This window comes from Petaurus breviceps, unplaced genomic scaffold (genome assembly GCF_028583685.1).
Source record: "Petaurus breviceps papuanus isolate PSGF00001 unplaced genomic scaffold, PetGlider_PUasm1.0 188, whole genome shotgun sequence".
Classification (NCBI taxonomy): Eukaryota; Metazoa; Chordata; class Mammalia; order Diprotodontia; family Petauridae; genus Petaurus; species Petaurus breviceps.
The window spans coordinates 15,482,924-15,506,462 of record NW_027185804.1 but is presented as its reverse complement, the minus strand read 5'-3'; positions in this window follow the sequence as shown (position 1 = coordinate 15,506,462).

Genomic DNA, 23,539 nt, shown 5'->3' with positions numbered 1-23,539 from the left:
TTTATAAATTTGACTCGGTTTCCTACATATTTGAGAAATGAGGCTTTAATCAGAGAAAATTGCTGTAAATTTTCCCATTTTCTCTGTTCCTTCCAATCTTGACTGCATTAATTTTGTTTATGAAAAAATAATTTAATGTAATCAAAATGATTTAGCATACAAATTCTTAAAGAAAAAGTTAAATGGCTTATAGGAGGAAATAGTAAAATTATGTTAGAGGGGGACCTACACTTTTTCCTCTTAGAGCTAGATAAATTTAACCATAAAATAAATAAGAAAGAAGTAAAGGGGATTAATAGAATCTTAGGAAAGTAAGATATGATAGACATCTGTTAAAAAAAATAATCGGAATAGAAAGGAAAATGCTTTTTTTCAATCTACATGGGACCTTCACAAAAACTGGCAACCTTTTAACACCTAGAAACCTCACAAACAAATGTAGAAAAGCAGAAATAATAAATGTACTCTTTTCAGACCAAGATGCAATAAAAGTACACTTAACAAAGGGCCATAGAAAGATTAAAAATAAATAAAAACAAATATTCCAATCCTAAAAAATGAGTGGGTCAAATAACAAATCATAGAAATGGTTAATAATTTAATTAAAAGTAATTATGATAATGAGACAACTAATCAAAATTTGTATAATTCAGCTAAAGAATTACTTAAGGATAATGCATTTTTCTAAACAGGTATATCACTATAAGAGACAAAGGGCAGATCAATAAATTAGACATACAACTAAAAAAATAGGGGGAAAAGTCCCCAATTAAATTCCCAATTCTGAAATCAATGGAGACAGTAACAAATTTGAGGGTAAAATTAAACTAATAAATGAAATGAGTTGATTTTATGGGAAAAATATAAATAAAATAAATACCTGGTTAATTCGATTTAAAATAATCAATATCAGAAATGGAGAATTAAATTTACAAATTATTTAGAATTATTTTCCCCAATAATTTTCCAGGAAAAAGAAAACTGACAATCTAAGTGAAATGGATAAACATAAATTGACCAGATTAACCAAAGAATAAAAGGAATTCTTGAATAACCCTATCTTAAAAAAAATAATAATTTGAACAAGTGTGTAGTAATGGCAATTAAAGATTCCCCTGTATTGGCTTGGTTTTCAAATTGATTGTGTTAAAACCCAGAGTTTGTTAATCCCACCTGTGGGATGGGCTTGTTGATGTGAAAAGAAAGTCCTGAATTGGGAGGAGCTGGTGATGTAGATTTGGAGAGACACAAGGGAGAGGCGGAAGATTTTTTTTGGAAGCAGCACCTCGTGGAGAGAGAGAGGCTAAGAGGATTGCTGGTGGCTGCTTTGAATTGCCCTGGACTTTTGAGACCTGCCCCCTGAGCTGCCAAGGACTGAGGAGACATGGCTGTTTTGCTGGTACTTTGTCTGTCTGTTTTGATGTTATTTTGCCAGATTTGTCCACTGGTGAAAGACTGTCCTGTTGAAGAAGTCCTGGAACCTGGCATTTGGTTAAGAAGGCCTGAGACTGTCCTGCAGACAGAGAGTGAATACTGTCCACTGGTGAGGGACAGTACTGTTGTTGCAGGGGTCTGGAGACTGTCCGGCAGACAGAATGAATACTGTCCACTGGTGAAGGACAGTGTTGTTGTTGCAGGGGTCTGGGAGCCTTTCTGTTGGTACAGAAGCCCTGAAGAAGGATTTTCTTGTTGTATGTTTACAGAAATCCTGGGAGAGGGCTTTGCTAATGTGTTCAGGGGTTCTAGGACTGTTCTACAGACAGAGGATAAATTCATGAAGGGACTGGCAATGTATCTTATGGCCTTGCTAAGCCTTGTCTCCCCAGGAACTAAGATTGCTGAGAACTTGCCTCGTGTCAAGATGAAGAAAAGACCTCCATTTGGGTATTAAGTGCTGTGTTTAAACTTGATGTAACTCTGGGGTAGATTCAATTGTGATCCAGGGGTGGGGAACTTTTGACCTTTTTGTGTTCTATGGTTGAGCAAATGAATGTATTTTACTTATGTTTGGAAACTAATCTCCATTTGAGAAGAGGGGCTTTGTGGTGGACTTAATTAAGGTATAGCCTAGGGGTGGAGAAGTATTTAGAACAGAGACTTTGTAATTGATTGAATGATTGGAAAGTCCTGGGGTGGGGTAGTCCTTGGAGATTATTTAATCACACTTAGTAAATGCTGTATTTTGAATGATGTCATGTTTTGATCTTCTCTGTTCTGGGTTTGTTACTGAATAAAATAGAGAGCACCTATGCTGGTATTTTGAACCTGGGAAGTTGCTTTTGCTTGATATTACATTACAACAAGCCACAAATGAATTTCCTAAGAAACACTCTCCAAGACCACATGGATTTAGAAGAGAATTGTACCAAACATTTAAGGAATAACTAATCTCAATATGATAAAATATTTAAAAATAAGTAAAAGGTCCTACCAAATTCTTTTTATGACATAAATATGGTCCTGATACCTAAACCACAGAAAGTAAAAGAGAGAGAGACAGAGACAGAGACAGAGAGAGACAGAGAGAGAGACACAGAGACAGAGAGAGAGAGAGAGAGAGAGAGAGAGAGAGAGAGAGAGAGAAATACAAGGCAATTTTCCTAATAAATATTGATACAAAAATTTAAATGAAATACTAGTTAGCAGAAGACAGAATTCTTTCATAAAAATAATAAACTCTGACCACATGGAATTTATACCAGGAAATGCAAAGTTGATTCAACATTATAAAAAGTATCAGCATAATTAACCATACCAAAAAACATAAATAATAGAAATCATTATATAAATATGTTTCTATAAATCAGTTATATCAAAATAATAGCAATATATTTTGAAAAATAATTTTTTTGAAAAATACAGCATCCATTCCTATTAAAAAAAAAAGAACTAGGAAGCATAGGAATTAGCAGAACCTTTCTTAAAATTATAAGTATTATCATCTAAAACCAAAAACAAGCATTATCCATTATTGGGGTAAGTTAGAAATCTTCCCAATAAGATCAGAGGAGAAACAATGTTCTTCATTATTACCATCATTATTCAATATTGTATTAGAACTGCTAGCTATGTTGCCTGTGAAAGACATGGAGAAGGAGGGTAAGTCCCCTGTCACAAAGCTTCAGGAGAGGAAGACATAGCCAGCTGGAGGTCTACATGGCTCTCACTGTGACCCCTTCCTTTCCTCTCCTTGACTCTATCCTCTCATGACCCTTATAACCTATCTTTTCCCCCTTTCCCATCCCTGAGTATCCTGCATGTGTGTGCAGGAAGAAGGGGGGTGGGGTATGTGACATAGAAAAAATGCATTGATCAGCCTAACTGATTAATCTATTTGAAAAACATGTGCAATGTATATGACTTATAGACCTATTACTTCAAGAATAGGGAAGAAAAAAATATCAGCATAAATAGATATCACTCAGAGAAGATACTTATAACAGGATAACCTCTCTGAGAATATTCTTATTACTACATACTTGCTCTCCATATCTTGTCTTGGAACACTAAGAAGACAAGATACTTGCAGCATTATCCATAGTATTTGATAACATTTAGTAACCTATTGCTGTTTGAAAGAATTTGGATCTCTCATTTTTTAACAGGTTCCATTAAAAAGGTAAACTAAAGCTCAAAAAAGAAATTCTAGCTATAGCAATAAGACAAGAAAAATAAATTGGAGGAAAAATAGGAAAAAAGGAAACAAAACAGCTATTCTTTACACAAGACAAGAAAGTATACTTAGAGAACTCTAGAGAATGAAGTAAAAAACTAGTTACAATAATTAATAACATTAGCAAGTTTGTAGGATATAAAATAAGCCAACATAAATCACTTGTATTTCTTTATTTTAATTATAAAACCCTGAATGAAAGGATAGAAATATAAATTCCATTTAAAGTAACTATAGACAATATTAAATACTTTGGTTTCTACCAATCAAGACAAGCTAAGGGATTATATGAACACAAATGCAAAATAGTTTTCATATGATAAAGACATCTAAACAATTTAAGAAATATTAATTTCTTCTTTTTTTTTTGTTTTTGCTTTTTGGGAGGGCAATTGGGGTTAAGTGATCTGCCCAAAGTCACATGACTGGTAATTGTGTCAAGTGTCTGAGGCTGTATCTGAACCCAGGCCATTGCTTTATTCACTATGCCACCTTACCACCCTGAAATATTAATTTCTAATGGGTAGGCAGTTCCAATATAATAAAAATCTCAATTCTACCTAAATTAACTTACTTATTCAGTGACATACCAATTAGACTACCAAAGTATTATTTTGTAAAGCTAGAAAAAATAATAAATTTTATCAGGATGAACAAAAGGACAAGAATATCAATGCAATCATTGAAAAAATATGAAGGAAGGCAGATTAGCAGTATTAGATTCCAAATAATATTAACAAGTGGAAATCATCAAAATAATATTGGACTGGCCAAAAAACGGCCGTGGATCACTGAGATACGTTATGTACAAAATACACAGTAGTAAATAAATATAGAAATCTAGTGTTTGATATAAACAATGAAATAAGTTGTTTGGTAAGAACTCATCATTTAACAAAAATTACTTGGAAAACTGGAAAGCAGTGTGGTAGATATAGGTGCAGACCAAGTTTTCATGACATATACCAAAGTAAGGTTAAAATGGGCAAATGGTTTGGACAAAATGATTGATATCATAAACAAATTGGAGGAACATATAAAAATTTATCTGTCATATCAATGGATAAAGAATGCATTTATTACCCAGCTAACTAGTGAGCATTATTGGGGAAAAAAAGCTTCATTTCTTAAATACATAGAAACGTGAGCAAAGCTTTCAAAAATACTTTCTTCTTCAATTGATAAATCATCAAAGGTTTTTGACAGGCAGCTTTAATAAGAAGAAATTAAAACTATCAACTTTATTTTTAATTGGGATAATGTTTTGTTGTTGTTTGGTCATTTCCATCACGTCTGACTTTCTGTGACCCCATTTAGGTTTCTCTTAGCAGAGATATTAGAATGGTTTTATAATTCCTTCTCCAGTTCATTTTAAGGATAAGGAACTGAGGCACAGGAATAAATGAATTGCCCAAGTCAGACATCTGGTATGTATTTTAGGCCATATTTGAACTTAAGTTTCCTCACTCTAGGCCCAGGCTCTCTATAGACTGTACCACTTAACTGCCCCAATAAGAATAACAACAACAACAACACATATAAACAGGCATTGTGCAGAAGCAGAAATCAAAGCTAGTTACATGGGAAAAAGGTTCTAAATCTGCATAGAAGAGAGAAATGTAAATTAAAACAACTCTGAGGTATCACCTCATACCTATTATATTGTCTAATGTGACAGAAAAAAAAGGAAATGATACATGCATCACTGGTGGAGTTGTTTACTGATCCAACCATTCTGCAAAATGATTTGGAGCTATGACCAAAGAGCTATAAAATTGGGCACACCTTTTGATAAACTAGGTCTGTGTCCCAAAGAGAAAAAAAAAGGAAAAATAATGTATTTTACAAAATTCAAAATATGAAAAAAATATAAAAAAAATATAAGATCGCTTTTGTGATGTCAAGGGAATTAGAAATCAAGGGAATGTCATCAAATGGCTGAACAAATTGCAGTATATGACTGTGATGGATTATTTTTTTTCCTACAAAAAAATTAATGAGCAGGGTTGGCTTGGTAGCACAGTGAATAGAAGACCAGCCCTGGAGTCAGGGGGACATGAGCTCAAATCCAGTGTAGGGTACTTGACACACTTACTAGCCATGTGACTTTGGTCAAGTCACTTAAGCCCAATTGCCCTCCAAAAAAGCCAAAAAAAAATGAATGAGCAGAATGGCTTCAGAAAAACCTGGGTAAACATGAATTGAATCACAGTGAAGTAAAAAGAACCTGGAGATCATTGTACACTTTGTGAATGTGCAAGGGAAATATAAATTTAGTTATTATATGCTACAAAGAGATTTAAATCATTTATTGCAACTCTTTATGTAGTTGCAAAAGAACCAGTAACAAAGAGGTTGCCCACCAGTTGGACAGATGTTAAAATGGAATACTCTTAGGTTGCTAAAAACAAATGAAAAAAAAACATTTCAGAGAAACCTGAGTAGACTTGTATAGATTGAATCAGAATGCATATAGGAGAATGAGGAAAATAATTTTTAAATTAACAACATCATAGTGAAATCAGTTTTGTTAAGAATGCTGATCAAAAGATAATAAAGAATTCTACTCATGGGGTAGCTAGGAGCCTCAGTGAGTAAGAGCAACTGCTCCAGAGTCGGGAGGACCCGGGATTGTTTCTGGCCTCAGATGCTTAGCACCCACACACATACACACACACACACACACACAAAAAAAATTGGCCACGTAACCTTGGACAAGTCACTTAACCCAAATTGCTTTAAAAAGGAAAAAGAATTCTACTTAGCTTCTGACAGAGAGATGATGGATTATTATAGAGAAAAAGAAATTAATTTTAAATATGATCAATATGGCAATTGGTTTGGCTTGATTATACATATTTGTTAGAAGGGTTTCAGTTTTCTCTTTTACTTTTTAAGAAGAGGAATGTGAGGGAGGGGGAAAATCACCTAACAATTAAATTAAAAAATATATTTAAATGATATTATGATGTATTAATCAATTCCTTATTTAAGATAAACAAGATAATTTTGTTAAAAATAAAAAAATATGAAGCTTAAAATGAAATATTAGAACAATGTAAAGAACAGTAGATCTAGGATTAGAAGACCTAGATTTAAATTGTGCTTCTTCCAATGTTGACTCTTTATGTGATATTTGGTAATTCCTTATCCCTCAATTCCCTTATCTATAAAATGAAACATTGATAGTAGATAGCTAAAGCATGAAGTGCTTACTATATATTAGGCACCATACTCTTCAATGACATAAAATATAAGCAAAAAGAAGGATAGCCTCCACCCTCAAGGTATTTACATTCTAATGGAATAAGGAGCATAGAAAAGGGAGCTGGAAAGGAGAAGGTGGTGGAAAGCTAGAAGAAATATCGAATAATAGCTGAGAAAAACAGCAGCTAAGCCACATATGAAATGAGCACATCTGGAATGATATCTCCTCAATGGAAGAAATAAAGATATCACAAGTGTGAGAAGTTTGCTGTAATGGAGTTGGAAAAATGGTCTCTGAAGCTAGTTGATGACTAAATGAGAAGTTGGTCCAGATGGTCTCTGTGGTCTCTTCCAGCTTTATACTTATGATTTTATGAACTCCTATTATGGAAAACACAGACAGAAAGAGACAGAAAAATAATAGGAAACAAATATTGATGTAGATGTAGGAGAAAATGCCATATATTAAAGTATAGTCATTTGATGGTTGCAAAGTGATCAGTGCTGCCTTTCCACATAGAATATTTACTCAAACCAGGAAGAATGAAAAGTGGTAAAATTTGTTTTGATTTAAAAAAAATAAAACAACCGCATCCTTATAGGATCAGGTCAAATATAACCTATATTAGTGTCTTCCTCTCCAAAATTACTTTCTATTTACTTCATATAGATTTTCTATTTTTGTTAAACATTAATTTGGTTTCTCCCCTCTCTCTCACTGCTATAAATTACATGTTGGCAGGGACTGTTTTATTCCCATTCTTTGTGTCTCCAACACCCAGAAAAGTGCTTAGCCTACAGTAGACACTCAATGAATGTCACCTGAATGAATAAATAAATCCATCAAATCAAAGAGAATGTATTAAATGTTTACTAATTAATGAAGGGATCTTTTATATACCATATAATAATTGCATATATTGTATGATAAAGCACAGAGTAATACTCTTGTTTCTGTTAATATTGTAGGCTCATTCTCATGCATTTAATTTTCATTGGAAAATAGCAGTTTGACATCTTGAACTCTTCTGTGGCTTCAGGAAATCAACTAAGCTTGGGAAATTCATTTCTTGTGTAATGAGGGACATTAATATAGTCAAGACAAAATGTAGACAGCTTCCTTACATTGTTTAAGGCTCCTGCAGTCTTGTCAAAACTTAGCAAATACAAGCAGATAATAGGAGCAATAACTGGATGAAATTAAATCTGCCTATGTTTACACAAATGTCATTACTTTGCATATCTACCCGTAGAGAAATTGAATTTCTTGACTTTTTCTTCCTGATTGCAATCAGGTTTTGAATTGAGAAAAGATAAAGGCCAGTTTTAAGTCATGCTGCATCAGGTTTTCCTTAATGGCATATATGCTGGTAATACTACCCTCTGCTTATTTACAGACTTTTATGAATGTCTGATCTGTTTCACCACTTTTCATAAGATAGTGTGTGTGTGTGTGTGTGTGTGTGTATACTTGTGATAGTGATAGAGGTGGTATGAAGGTGGCAGATGACTCCCTGGGTCCAAAGTGGTAAACTGATTGGGTTCACCAATATTTCTGAAACAAATGGAGAAAGGATACAACTTTTGAAATCCTTTGGGAAAACTGGAAAATATCTTCTACAAAACTGGATCTCAGAGTTTGGAAGGTCTTGACTTTAACTGTTACTACTTGGACTATTCAGCTGTTATTTGTCATTCTCACAGTATGGATGGCCAGCTTTCCTTTTTCATCAAACATGACCTTAATGATAACTTTATAGCCTATAGCCACCATAGTTTCCTGTTGCCCTTGAGGCATTTGTGGATATGGTTTTCCTAGGATAATGCTTTGTAGGATTTGAAGTCATGTAGCAATATTGAAAGAATATATATATATATAATTTAAAAGATTAGTTTTTCCCATAGCGAGCAGCCTAGCATCTTTGAAGATATAACACAATTTCCCCAATTTGATTCATACCAATAAACTTTTTTCCCTATTTAGTTTGTGTCAGTTAATTGTGCATTTGTAAACCTATTCACAATACAGGTATTGATTGAGTAGCCCAGTAAACTGTTATTCCACTTGCACATTTCTATCTTATTCTAGTTGAACATTCTGATCTGAGCAAGTTTTCATCTACAAAAGCAAATACAAAGGGGGTGGAACCAAGATGGAGAAGTAAAAACAGGACCTCAATGAGGCTCTAGCTCCCATTCCTCCAATTCATGTAAAAAATTACTCCCCAAAATTTAAGAGCTACAGAACCCACAAAGCGACAGAGAGAAACAAATCCCCCACTGAAGGCAGCCCAGAAGGCCAAAAGGAAGGGACTATTGCACCAGGCTGGGAGCCAAGCACAGTCTCAACTGAGCCGCACAGTTCTGACCCCAGGGAGGCTATGACCAGCAGCAGCAAGAGCAGACTTCAGGAGATTGAATTACCTGCAGTGGTAGAGGTTTCCACACTTCTCAACCCATAAACACCAAAGAGAAAATAAAAGGTCAGTCAGGAACTTGTTGGAAGTGGGTAGAAAAGAGCACTATCCAGTGCCTGTCCCAAGGTGAGAGCTGGCAGAGATGCAGAAGTTGCAGTTGCTGCCATGTGGCTGCCTCCAGAACTACTGGACTGCATATTGTAGGGGGACCAAGCAATCATTCAGAGGGTAATTGCTTTTCCTTTAACCTGCTTAGACTAGATCGTGGGCTTGGGTGGTGGAGCTTGGTTGTATGGCCAGTGTGACAGAGCTTGTTGCGGTTGCAAAGAGGGTGCCCTCCTAATAGCTCTAGAAGCTGTGAAAAACCCTAGTGATTTGGGAAAAAGCTCTCAGCAATCTGGAAGCAGAGTTCTGCCATGGCAAAGAGCTCAAAAGTCAAGTAATTGGCTGGCAATATGAGCAAGCAGAGGAAGCACAAACAGACTATAAAATCCTTTTTTGGGGGGATAAAAAAGGATCAAAGAATGGAATGGGAGCAAGAAAATGATGTCAGAACTCCTGCATCAAAAGCTTCAAAGAAAAGTATGAACTTATTACAGGCCATGGAGGGGCTCAAGAAGGATTTTGAAAATCAAGTAAGAGAAGTGGAGGAAAATTGGGGAGAGAAATGAGAATGATGCAAGAAAATAATTAAAATCAAGTCAACACCCTGCTAAAGAACACCCAAAAGTACACAGAAGAAAATAACACCTTAAAAATAGATGAACCCAAATGGCAAAAGAGGTCCAAAAATTCAATGTGGAGAAGAATGCCTTAAAAAACTGAATTTGCCAGATGGAAAATGAATTTCATAAACTCACTGAAGAGAGTAATTCCTTCAAATATAAATTGGAGCAAATGGAAGCTAATGACTTTATGAGAAATCAAGATACTATAAAACATATCCAAAAAAATGAAAAAAAAATAGAAGGCAATGTGAAATAACTTATTGGGAAAACCATGACCTGGAAAATAGATTCAGAAGAGATAATTTAAAAATTGTTGGACCACCTGAAAGCCATGATTAGGACAAGAGCCTAGAAACCATCTTAAAAATTGCCATGATATTCCAGAACCAGCGGGTAAAATAGAAATCGAAAGAATTCACCCATCTTCTCTTGAAAACGATATGAAAAAAAAGTCCTAGGAATATTATAGCCAAATTCCAGAGTTCTCAGGTCATTGAGAAAATACCGCAAGCAGTCAGGAAGAAACATTTTGTGTAGGATAACACAATATCTAGCAGCTTCTACATTAAGGGATCAGAGGGCTTGTAATATGATATTCCAGAGGTCAAAGGAGGTAGGATTAAAACCAAGAATCACTTACCCAGCAAAACTTAGTATAATTCTTCAAGGAAAAATATGGTCATTCATTTAAATAGAGGATTTTCAAGCATTCTTGATGCAAAAAACAGAATTGAACAGAAAATTTGACCTTCAAATACAGGAAGCAAGAAAAGCATGAGAAGGTAAACAGGAAAAAGAAATCATAAGGAACTTATTAAAGTTGAACTATTTACATTCCTACATGGAAAAACATCATTGTAACTCAAGACTTTTCTCAGTGTGAGTATAGTTGAAGGGAATATATATGTGTATGTATGTATGTGTGTATATATGTGTGTGTATACGCACATATATATGTATGTATAGGAAGATGTATGTGTGTATAAATATATATGTGAGTGTGTGCATATGTATTATCATGTGTACCTAGATACAGGGCACAGGATGAGTTGAATATGAAGGGATGATATCTAAAAAATAAAATTAAGAAGTGAGAGAGGAATTTATTTGGAGAAGAAGAAAGGGAGAGATAGATTAGGGTAAATTATCTCATTTAAATGAGGCAAGAAAACACTGTTACAATGGATGGTAACACCAGGAAGGTGAAAGAGAATGGGTCAACATGTTACTCTCAATGAATTTGGCTGAAGGAGGGACCAATACACCCAGTCACTTGGGTATCTTACTCTACAGAAAAATAGGAGGGAAGGAGATAATAGGGAGGATGACAGAAGAGAGGGCAGATTTGGGGAGAAGATAGTTAGAAGCAAAAACGTTTGAAAAGGGACAGGGTCAAAGGAGAAAAGAGAATAAGAGGTGGGCGGGATAGGATGGGAGGAATTATAGTTAGTCTTTCACAATATAACTATGGAAATGATTTCAGTAACTACATACATACAACCTATATTGAATTGCTTATCCTTCCAGTGGGACAGGGTGAGGAAGGAAGGAGTGAAATAATCTGGAATCCAAAGTTTTAAAAAGCAAATTGGGAAATAAGATATACAGACACTAAGGTATAGAAATCTATCTTGCCCTACTAGAAATGTTGGGGGGGGGAGGAAGGATATAAGAGAGAACAGATTGGGGGAAGGGGTATTAAGTAGGCTTGCTATTTTGGTGTGGGTGTAGGGGAAAGAGGGGGAGAAAATTTGTAACTTAAAATCTTGTGGAAATGTATGTTGAAAACAAAAATAAATAAATGAATGAATTAGAAAAAAAACAAATAAGAATAAACTTTATTTTAACAGGATCATTAGTATTTTGAGCTAGAAGACACAATAAAATAGCAACAGCTGTGATATACATTATATTTAAACACAAACTCATTGCCTACTATTTAAATCTCCCTTCAATCTTCCTAAAGCCAACATTTCCAGAACTGTCTCAGAATATTTCCCAAAGGATTGGATCTCTGATTTTATTGGTATAAGTAACAGTCACATGAATAAATTCCCTTTTCCAATGATGGTCAATACTTTATAAGCAATTTATAGTCTTAAAGGGTTGCCTCAAACACTTAGAGGTTAAAGAATTTACTCAGGATCATATGGTTATTATGTAGCAGGGGAAAGATTTGTAACAGGTCACAAAGACTCCATGGCAAACTTTATCACAGTATGCCATGTTTATGTATATGTGTGTGTGTTGCCATACACACCCACACACACACAGAGGCATATTCTGTATAGGTCAAACTATTCATAGAAGCATTTTTTATAGTAGCAAAGAACTAAAAAATAAAACAAGTTGCTCATTGATTGGAGGATTTCATATGAATATAATAGAATATTATCATTTAATAATAGATGTAACAAATTCTGAAAAATATAGGAAGACTTGCACAGAATGATACAGAGTGAAGAAGTATTAATACTCTAGAAATGACTGATCACGGGGCAGCTAGGTGGCTCAGTGAATAGAGCACTGGCCCTGAAGATAGGAGGACCTGAGTTTAAATTGGTCCTCAGACACTTAACATAAACAAATTAGCCATGTGACCTTGGGAAAGTCATTTAACCCCAACTGCCCTCCAATAAGCAAAATTTTAAAAAATGACTCATCATGAAATCAACAGCTCTTCAAGTAGTGAACAGGGTGTTCAATTGAGGGTAAGAAAGAATTGAGTTTGAATCTCACCTCCCCAAATTATTCACTAAGTTACAATGGGTAAACTAATGTCTCAAAATGTTTTTCTTTAACTGAGAAATGGGGTTGATAGACAATCAACATGCATTTATCAAGAATTTGATATGAGTTAGACACTGTTTTAGTTCTTCACTTATGTGTGTGTGTGTGTATATACATATATATATGTGTGTATATATATATATATATATATATATATAGAGAGAGAGAGAGAGAGAGAGAGAGAGAGAGGGAGAGAGAGAGAGAGAAATCAGTCTAGCTAGTTGAAGTAATGTGTGAGGGGTATGTGTGAGTGAGTGAATGTGAGTGTGTGTGAGTGTGTGTGTGTGTGTGTGTGAAGGAAATTTGGAAAGAAAATCACTAAAAGTTGGGAGGGGGCATCAGTACAAGCATCCTCTAGAATGCTGAGTCTGGAAGGAATTTTTAGGAATTCTGAAAAATGAGATGAGGTCAGGAGGGAGTGACCTCTAGTCATTTGAGGCCCAAAGGCAGCAATTGAAATATCAGGTAAAAACTTTGGACATATGAGATTTTATATATGAATATATTCATATATGTGTATCTATATAGCTATAGAAATATCTGCATGTGTATAGAAATCTCTACTGATATACCAAACTATTTAAATGAATTTAACCTCAGAGGGAAGGCATGGAAGGAAAGGAAAGACTCCTACAAAACGTGGGGTTTTAACTGAATCTTGAAGGAAGCCAAGAGGAGGAGGGAGATGGGAGAAGGCTGTGGGTGTAGGGGCAACACTGAAGGCCTGGGGAACAGTCAGTGAAAAGTTGGAGAATCAAGAGACATGAATGTCAAATAGGCCACGATAGCTTAACCAATAACTGCATCACAGAGTTGACAGAAGGGAATAAAGTATAAGAAGACTGGAAAGGTAAGAAAGTTTCAGGTGGTAAAGAGCTATTAGGTGTCCAAAATGATAGCTAGGTGTTTCTGTGGATAGAGCACAGGGCATGGACTAGGGAAGAACTGAGTTCAAATCCAGTCTCAGCCACTTATAAGCTATGTGACCCTGGGCAAGTCACAGATTCCATTTCCCTCAATTTTATTACCTGTAAAATAGGAAAAACAGTAGCATCTACTACCCAGGATTGTTGTAAATATCAAATGAAGTAATAATTATTAATTACTTAGCACAGTGTTGGCACTTGGTAGGTGCTTTCTAAATGTTAGGTCTTGCTATTATTGTATTTGATTTTGGTGTGACTTGATTGAATAGAGGTAAGTGATATGGTAAGATCTTCATTCCTGGAAAAATCCCTTGGACAGTTGAGTGGAGAACAAATCAGAGAGATGGAGAGAGCTGAGATAGGTACACTGAGTAGGAGGCTATTGAAGCAGTGCAGGTGAGAGGTGATGAGGACTTGAACAATGCAGAATGCTGCCTTCAGCTAAGCATAGAAGGGATAGATGTAGAAGAATACGGCAGCAGTCATAAGATTTGGCATCTGAGTGGATATATGTGGAGAGTGAAAGTAAAGAATCAAAGATAAAATGACAACTGTATATACAACATGTGTACACATGTACATGTGTCAGTATATGTTACTGCATAGATCTAGAAAGATATATACACCAATTAATATATGTATATTGTGTGAATATACATGCGCACGTATATGTAACTTTTAGTTTTACAAAGTACTTTCCTACTCATTTGAATCTTTAAAAACTCTGTGAAATAATAGACACTATAGTTGTCATCAAAATGTCCAATGTACAGTAATAAACACTATATGGTCTTGTGTCAGTAATCTCAACTTCAATACATGTAACGAAGTCACATTTTCCCCAGATCTAGCCTTTTTTCAGAATTTTTGTATGCCATTTGAGGATATCACCATCATCCAACTCACTCAGGCTCGTAATCCCCAATACCTCTCCTGCTGTACTCTAAGCTCCTTGAGGCAAGAGACTGTTTTCATTTTTTTTCTTTATACTTTGAAAGACTAACACAGAACCAGGAATGTACCAGGTGTTTAATGAATCTTGATCAATGGGTAAGTGTTCTGTTTCTAGTTCTTTGATGCAACCAAAATTATTGTTTTCATTATTTTTGGTATATGTAAAACTTTCCTCTCTTTGAACACCTAGGAGAATGTGGGTATGTGTATATATGTGAGTATATGTGTGTATAATATGTGTATTCACATATACACACGTGAGTGTGTATATGTATTTTTCTATGTGTATGTGTGTATATAAATATATAAGTCTATAAATACAACATATATGTGTGTACATTTGTATGTATGCATGTATATATGCATGGATATAACAGTGTCTTCGATAGAAATTGGTAAGTTTGGACCAGGGCAGGGTTTAGGGTAGAATGGGGGAAAAGAGTTCAGTTTCAGTTGTGCTGAATTTAGGATGTTTCCAGAACATTCAGAATAATATATGCAATAGGCAATTAGTGATCAGGATTAAATTTAATGAAGGAAAAGGGGGCTAGATACATAGACTTGGGAGTTATCTCTGTAAGGCAAAAATAATACTTCCAATACCTAACTCACCAGACTCTCATAAGGACTACTCTTAATTATTCTTAAAATTCTATAGAAATGGCAGAGATATTCTCTGGTCCAAAGTCATAGATATCATAAATAAAATAGATATTATTCAAATAGATAATGAATAAAATATGGCCGAAAATAGCCTGAGTTAAATTTAAATTATGGGACTTTCTCATTCTGAAAGCTCTAGCAATTAGAATTATATAAGAAGAATCTGTTGATTCAAAATTCTAGTGAAATAGCAGCTTTTCTGAAGACAGATGGTAGGCTGGATAGATGTGTAAAATGGCAAATTTTCTGTGAGCTGTTACAACAAATGTGTGAAGATGTTGCAGTGTTTGTATTCATGAGGCTTTTGGGTGTTTGTTCTTTAATTATCTCTATGCTTTTGCTTTTAAATTAGCCTGCAAGCAAGGAAGATCAATATGTATTCAGTGAAATATTTGTGTACACAGCAAGCCATGGTGGCCCACTTTAGTTATCCCAACCATTTGGAATGATGGGGTTGATGGATCTCTTGAACTTGGATGTTCTGAGCTGCAGTGGACTCAGTTGGTCAGGTGTCCATAATTAAGTTCAGAATTAGGTGAGCCTCTAGGAGTTGTGGGGGCACCATATGGTCCCATTAAGCTTTTGGAGAATTCTATGGGAATGTGATAGGATATAATTGTTCAATTAGAAATATGAGACATTTAAGGAATAATGAAAGACCTAAAACAATTTAAGAATGAAGGAGTACCTACACTGCAGAAATAATTGATCTTTAAATTAACAGCACTGTCAAACAATGAATAGAATACAAAACTTATTTCCTGCAAGCGTTAGAAATAGAGAAGGTCAAAGCTCACACACCAATCCAAACAGGATGGGACCCAATGAGGAGACACTGAATTTCCATCCTGAGTGAGATAGAAAGATACAATATAGACAGATAGAGGCAGACAGAGAGATATAGATAGTTATATGTATAGAATAATGCATATACACATATCTATACATGTCTATATATTTGTATGTATATGCATATATGTGTGCATGCTCACACACATTCATGCATGCACACTTGTGCACCCACACACACATACAAATCACTTATTTCCCCCAAGGTTCCACAAAAAATACTGGAAGAGAGCATTTGCAGCTCTGCCTTCTTGAACTACAGCCTGGTGTCTGTAGCACTAGGCCACACTGTCTCTTTCCATAGGGCTGTGTTTACCTGTTTTTGGTCAGTAATTTCAGTCATGTCTGAATCTATGCAGCCCCATTTGGGGTTTACCATTTTCCTTTACCAGCTAATTTTACAGATGTAATTTATTAAACAGAATTAAGTGATTTGCCCAGAGTCACACTGAATTCCAGGCCTGGCACTCTATCCTCTGTACCACCTAGCTGCCCATGGATACAGCTTGGCATAAAGAAATAGGAAAGAAAATGCAAGCAGGCATATGAGAAGAGGTTGAGGGCAGGATCTACTAATGGTATAAGTGGAGTAAGTAGCTAATTTCAGGATTAATTTAGGGGTGAGGTGGGAATATGAAGCATCTTACCAAAACAGGTCTTACCACTACCACTCTATCAGTTACAAGCACCAGACACAATTATCCACTTTGTTAAGACTATATCCAGGAACATAATTCCTGGATGGGAGAGCAGGTTAAGCTATTATTAACCATTAATATCTCAGAGTAAATGGATTTATTAAATAATTATGCATTATCAAATAACAAAAAAAATTATTAAAGTAATAACACTAAATTAAAAATCTCTGGGGATGAGGCATGGTACAGATAAATTCTGGATGGTGTTAGGGAAAATGTAATATTGAAAAGATGGAAATATCATTGGGAGAAGCATGGGTGCTAGAAATTTGGGAGAAGTATTAACAATGAGAATAGGCAAGGAAAGTAGTTGAGGCTCTCAAAGACAAATCTCATCCCTAAAAAGTTTTTTTCTAAGGGAAAAAGAGAAAGGCTGAATGGTGAATTAGAAAGAACACAGAGTAAGGGAAAACAACAGTTTAAATCACAGTTGTTTCACTTTCTAGCTATGTGATTTTGGTCAAGCAAATTTACCTCTCTAACCTTGTCTTGTGATCTGTAAAGTGGGCATAATGACAACTTCCCTTTTTCCCTTATAAGATATTGGGGTGGAAAAATGTGAAAACCCTCATAATTATATAACTGAAAGGGCTTTTCATCATTAGGGTAGGCTTTACTTGAAGCAACCAAGGGTGCATAGTATGATCGCTAAACATACACAATTATCTCTATAATACATGCATAAATACACATACAAACACATATGCAAAAACAAACGTGTGTATATATATGTATATAAATGTGTGTATGCATATATAACATATATAATTCTGCTGAAAATAAAGGGAAGACAAACCATTGAAAATATTTTTAATCAGTTCCTCATATACCTTGGAGATGAGACTTTTATTAGAGAACCCCCACCCTCAGTCAATACTTTTCCTTTTAATCTTAGATATACTCGATTTATCTGTGAAAGAAGAAAATGCACCTTTTAATGAAATAATATTCAAAATTGTCCATTTTATTTTTCTGTGATTGTTTATAGGCCTGAGAAGTAATTTTCCCTTGTTCTAATTTGTTTCGATGTGATCTTTTATATCTATGTCACATATACAATAGGAGCTTATCTTGGTATATAGGGTGAGGTCTTAGTTGAAACCTGATTTCTGCTTCAGAGCTACCAGTATCTAGTTTTCCCAGCAGTATTAATGAAAAACTGAGTCTTTATCCCATTGGTTTGGGTCTTTAGTTGTGTGTGTGTGTGTTTTTTTTAACTCTAGGTGATTGGATTCAATTGTTTCTGTAAGTTATGTACTTAGTTTATTGTAATGATCAACCTTTATATTCTGTTTTACCTAGCCCCAGTATTTTGAGAATTAAAGGAATTAAAATTAGTTCATTGTTGATGAAACAAATCTTGATATAGAGTCATAATATCTCAGAGATGGAAGTGGCCTCAGCAGTCATTTGCAACCCATTTATGGGCAAGGATACTTTTACTGCTTCCCTGATGATTAGTGATCTAGTTTTCCAGTAATGGGGAATTAATTCACTTCCTCCCTAGGCAGCCTGATATATTTTTTGGACAGCTCTAATCTTTACATAAGTTGTTTTTTTTTTCCTTATACCTGGATAAAACCTAACTCTGCTGTTTCTGCTCATTCCTTCTAGTATTTCTCCTCCAGGGACTAGCAGAGAAAAGGGCTAATTCCTCTTCGCTGTGACAGCACTATAGATATTTCAAGACATCCTATGGCTCTCTTTCATCTTTGCTATCAATTTAAGTGTATCTCACTGAACATCTCTCCAGTAAACATAAATAAATGAGTTAACCCAATAATACAGTTTGCCAAAGATAAAATAGATTGACAAAGGTTTGAAACCCTACCATCCAATGTGTATTTCCATGATTTCCGTGCCTGTGGGAGACAAATAATCTAAAGTGGTATCTGATAAATCTAGAATGAATAGGAATTTTCATTTTTGTAATAAATAGCTTTATATCTCTCTTTAAAGATAACAAATTGCTTGACATATATTAGCCCATTTGGGTCTAATAAGCATCATATGATGTAGGTGCTGCTGGTGTCTTTACCCTCATTTTACTGAGGCTCAGAGAATATAAGTCATTTTCTCATGGGGACACATCAAGTGAAAAACAGCCAAAATTAAAAGCCAGGGCATTCTGAAGCCAAGACTGGAAATTTAGCCACTGGTACACATTCTTGCCCTGTTCCTCAATCCATATTTCCCATGCTTGCTCATCTATTTAGCAATAAATTAGAGTCCATTGTACTTTATAAAAATTATTGGAATTCTAATTTGAGCCTCTTGGTCTGAGATTTGTTAGTTATCACCATTCATTCCTTTTCATTGAAGTAACTCAATTGGGGGTGGAGCCAAGATGGCAGAGTAAAAGCAGAAACCTGGTGTGGGCTTTGGGTCCAATCACTTCTAATACCTATAAAAATGACTCTAAACAAATTTTAAAGCCACAGAACACAAAAGGTGACAAAAAGAAACAAATCTCCCACTGAAGGCACCCTGGCAGGCTGACAGGATAGGTCTATCAGAGGGCACTGGGACCTGAGCACAGTCGCCCATGAGCCATGATTCTGGCACCAAGGTGGCCCAGACTGGACATAGCAGACCTCAGGATAGTGAGTAACAAGCAGTTGTGGTGGTTTCCAGACTTCTCCATCCATAAATGCCAAAGGAAAAAAAAAAGATCAGTGGGGAACTCTGTTGGAAGGCTGAAGGAAGAGCATGGTCAGGCCCATGCCACTGGAGTGAGATGTGGCAGAGGTGTGGCCAGTACAGTGGCTGCCATGTAGCTGCCTCAAGAGCTCCTGGCCAACAGATTGTAGGGGGACCAAGCAACCATTCAGAGGGTAATTGCTCTTGCTTTGACCTGCTTGGATCTGGATCGCGGGCTTGGGTGATGGTCCTGGGGTGTGTGGCCAGTGTGACAGAGCTTGTGGGGGCTGTAGAGAGGGTGCCCAACTAACAACTCCAACAGCTGTGAAAACCCCAGTGATTTGGGACAAAGCTCTCTCCATTCTGTAAGCAGAGTTCTACCTTGGCAAAGAGCTCAAAAGTCAAGTAATTGGCAAGGTGAGCAAGCAGAGGAAGCAGAAAAAGACCGTAGAATCGTTTTTGGGGGACAAAAAGGATCAAAGCATAGAATGGGAGGAAGACAACAAAGTCAGAACTCCTGCATCAAAAGCTTCAAAGAAAAATATGAATCAGACACAGACCATGGAGGAACTCAAGAAGGATTCTGAAAATCAAGTAAGAGAAGTGGAAGAAAAACTGGGAAGAGAAATGAGAACAATGCAAGAAAATCATGAAAAGCAAGTCAACAGCCTGCAAAAAGACATCTCAAAAAATATTGAAGAGAATAACACCTTAAAAAGTAAACTAACTCAAATGGCAAAAAGGCCTAAAAAGCCAATGAGGAGAAGAATGCCTTAAAAAGCCATTTTTTCCAGAAGGAAAAGGAATTTCAAAAACTCACTGAAGAGAATAATTCCTGCAAAATTAGACTGGAAAATTGAAAGCTAATGACTTTATGAGAAAACAAGATACTATAAAATAGATCCAAACAAATGAAAAAAATAGAAGAAAATGTGCAATATCTCATTGGAAAAACCACTGACCTGGAAAATAGATACAGGAGAGATAATTTAAAAATTATTGGACTACTTGAAAGCCATGATAAAATTAAGAGCCTAGAAACCATCTTTCAAGAAATTGTCAAGCAAAATTCCCTTGACATTCTAGAACCAGAGGACAAAATAGAAATTGGAAGAATTCACTGATCACTTCTTGAAAAAGATCCAAAAAAGGAAACTTCTGGGAATCTTATAGACAAATTCTAGTTTTCCCATGTCAAGGAGAAAATACTGCAAGAATTCAAGAAGAAACAACTTGAGTACTGTAGAAACACAATCAGGATAACATAAGACCAAGTAGCTTCTACATTAAGGGACTGAAGAGCTTGGAATATATTCCAGAGATCAAAGGAGCTAGGATTAAAACCAAGAATTACCTACCCAGCAAAACTGAATATAATGCTTCAAGGAAAAAATGTGGTTTTCTTTTTTTTTTTTTTAAAGCAATCTGGGTTAAGTAACTTGCTCAAGGTTACATGGCCAGTTATTTCTGGGTGTGGTGCTCAGTGTCTGAGACCAGATTTGATCCCCAGGTCATCCCAACACTGGAGCCGGTGCTCTTACTGGCTGAGTTACCTGGCCGCCCCTAAGCAAGTGGGATTAAGTAACTTGCTCAAGGTTATACAGCCAGGTGTTTCTGGGTGGGTGCTAAGTGTCTGAGCCAAGATTCAATCCCCAGGTCATCCCAACACTGGAGCTGGTGCTCTTACTCGCTGTGCTACCTGGCCACCCCGGTTCATGTAATACTTTTAGCCCCAGGGGGGGGCCTGACAAGCCATTGGCCAGAGGGACTCCAGATCATCAGCAGTTGTGGCCCTTTACAGATTTATCAACACATAGATGCGAAGGACAAAGTGAGAGGTCAGGGCAGTCTGGACTTTGGGACCCAGTAAGTGGGAGTGCATGGCTTTTGCCCCTGGGGAGAGAAGCCACTGAGATGCCAGCACAGCAAGTCAGTGCCATGTGGCAGCTTCAGCTCCTGGCCTGCAGAGTGTAGAGGGACCAAGCACCAGTCTGAGGGGTAAGCGCTCTTGCTTTAACCTGCTTGGATCTGGATTGAAGTCTAGGGTGGAGGTCCTGGGGTGTGTGTCCAGCTTGTCAGAGTGTGTGGAGGCCTCAGAGAGGGCACCCATCTAATACCTCCAGCAGCTGAGAAAACCCCAGCATTTGAGACGAAAGCTCCCCTGTCTGGTGGCAGAGTCCTACTGTGGCAAAAAGCCCAGGGGTCAAGTGACTGAGGGGTGACATAACCAGGCAAAGGAAACAACGTAGACAGAAGATTCCAACATTACACTCCTATTTTGGGGACAAAAAAGAGCAAAGCATGGAACAGGAGGAAGACAGTGAAGTCAGAACTCCTGCACCAAAAGTTTCAAAGAAAATTACAAGCTGGTTACAGGCCATAGAGGACCTTAACAAGCAGATAACAGAAGTGGAGGAAAAATTGGGAAGAGAAATGAGAACAATGCAAGAAAATTATGAAATGAGAGTCAACAGCCTGACTGAGGCAAATCACACCTTAAAAAAATAGACTAACTCAAATGGCTCAATAGACTCAAAAGACTAACTCAATAGACTAACTCAAGAGGCTCAAAAAGGCAATGAGGAGAAGAGCCTCTTATGCCTTAAAAAGCCGAATTTTCCACATGGAAAAAGAATCTCAAAAGCTCTATGAGGAGACTCATTGCTTCAGAATTAGATTGGAGCAAATGGAAGCTAATGACTTTTATGAGAAATCAAGATGCCATTAAACAGATCAAAACAAATGTAGAATAGAAGGCAAAGTGAAATATCTCATGGGAAAAACCACTGACCTGGAAAATAGATTCAGGAGAGATAATTTAAAAATTATTGGACTACCTGAAAGCCATGATCATAGTAAGAACCTAGCAATCATCCTCCAGGAAGTTCTCAAAGAAAACTGCCCTGATGTTTTAGAACCAGAGGGCAAAATAGAGGTTGAAAGAATCCACCGATCGCCTCCTGAAGAAGATCCCAAAAAGAAAAGTCCTAGGAATATTATAGCCAGGTTCCAGAATTCCCAGATTAAGGAAAGAATGTTACAAGCAGCCAGGAAGAAACAACTTGAATAATGTGGAAACACAGTCAGGATAACCCCGGATCTGGCAGTTTCTACACTGAGGGATTGAAGGGCTTAGAATATGATATTCTGGAGGTCAAAGGAACTGGGATTAAAACCAAGAGTCACCTACCCAGCAAAACTGAGTATTATGTTTCAGGGGAAAATATGGTTATTTAGTAGAATAGATGACTTTCAAGCATTCTTGTTGAAAAAACCAGAGTTGAATAGAAAATTTGACATTCAGATACAAGAAGCAAGAGAAGCATGAGAAGGTAAAGAGGGAAAAGATATCATAAGGAACTTATCAAAGTTGAACTATTAACATTTCTACATGGAAAAAACAATTGTAACATATGAAATCTTTCTCAGTAGTTGAAGGGAATAGAAATATATATATGTATATATGAGGGCATATCGGCATATTAATACATATGTGAATGTGTATACATATATATATATATATATATATGTTTAAAGGTATACATAGCTAGAGGGCACGGGACCAATTTAACAGGAAGGGATGATACTTAAAAGGTGAAATTAAGAGGTGAGAGAGGAATATAATGAGAGGAGATGGGAAGAGACAGAATGGGGTAAACTATCTCATATATAAGAGGCAAGGGAAAAAGTTCACAATGGAGGGGAAGTATAGGAAGGCAAAAGGGAATGGGTCAACCTTATTCCCATTGAATTTGGCTTGAGGAGGGAATGAAATACACACTAAATAGGGTATGTCACCCTACATGAGAGTAGGGGGGAAGGGGATGAGAAGGGGGATGATGGAAGGTAGGGCAAACTGGGGGGGAAGGAAGCTGGAAGCACCCACTTTTGAAAATGGACAGGATCACAATAGAAAATAGAACAAGTGGGAGGTGGGATAGGAGGGAGGGAAATATAGTAAGTCTTTTACAATGTTTCTACTATGTTATTGTTT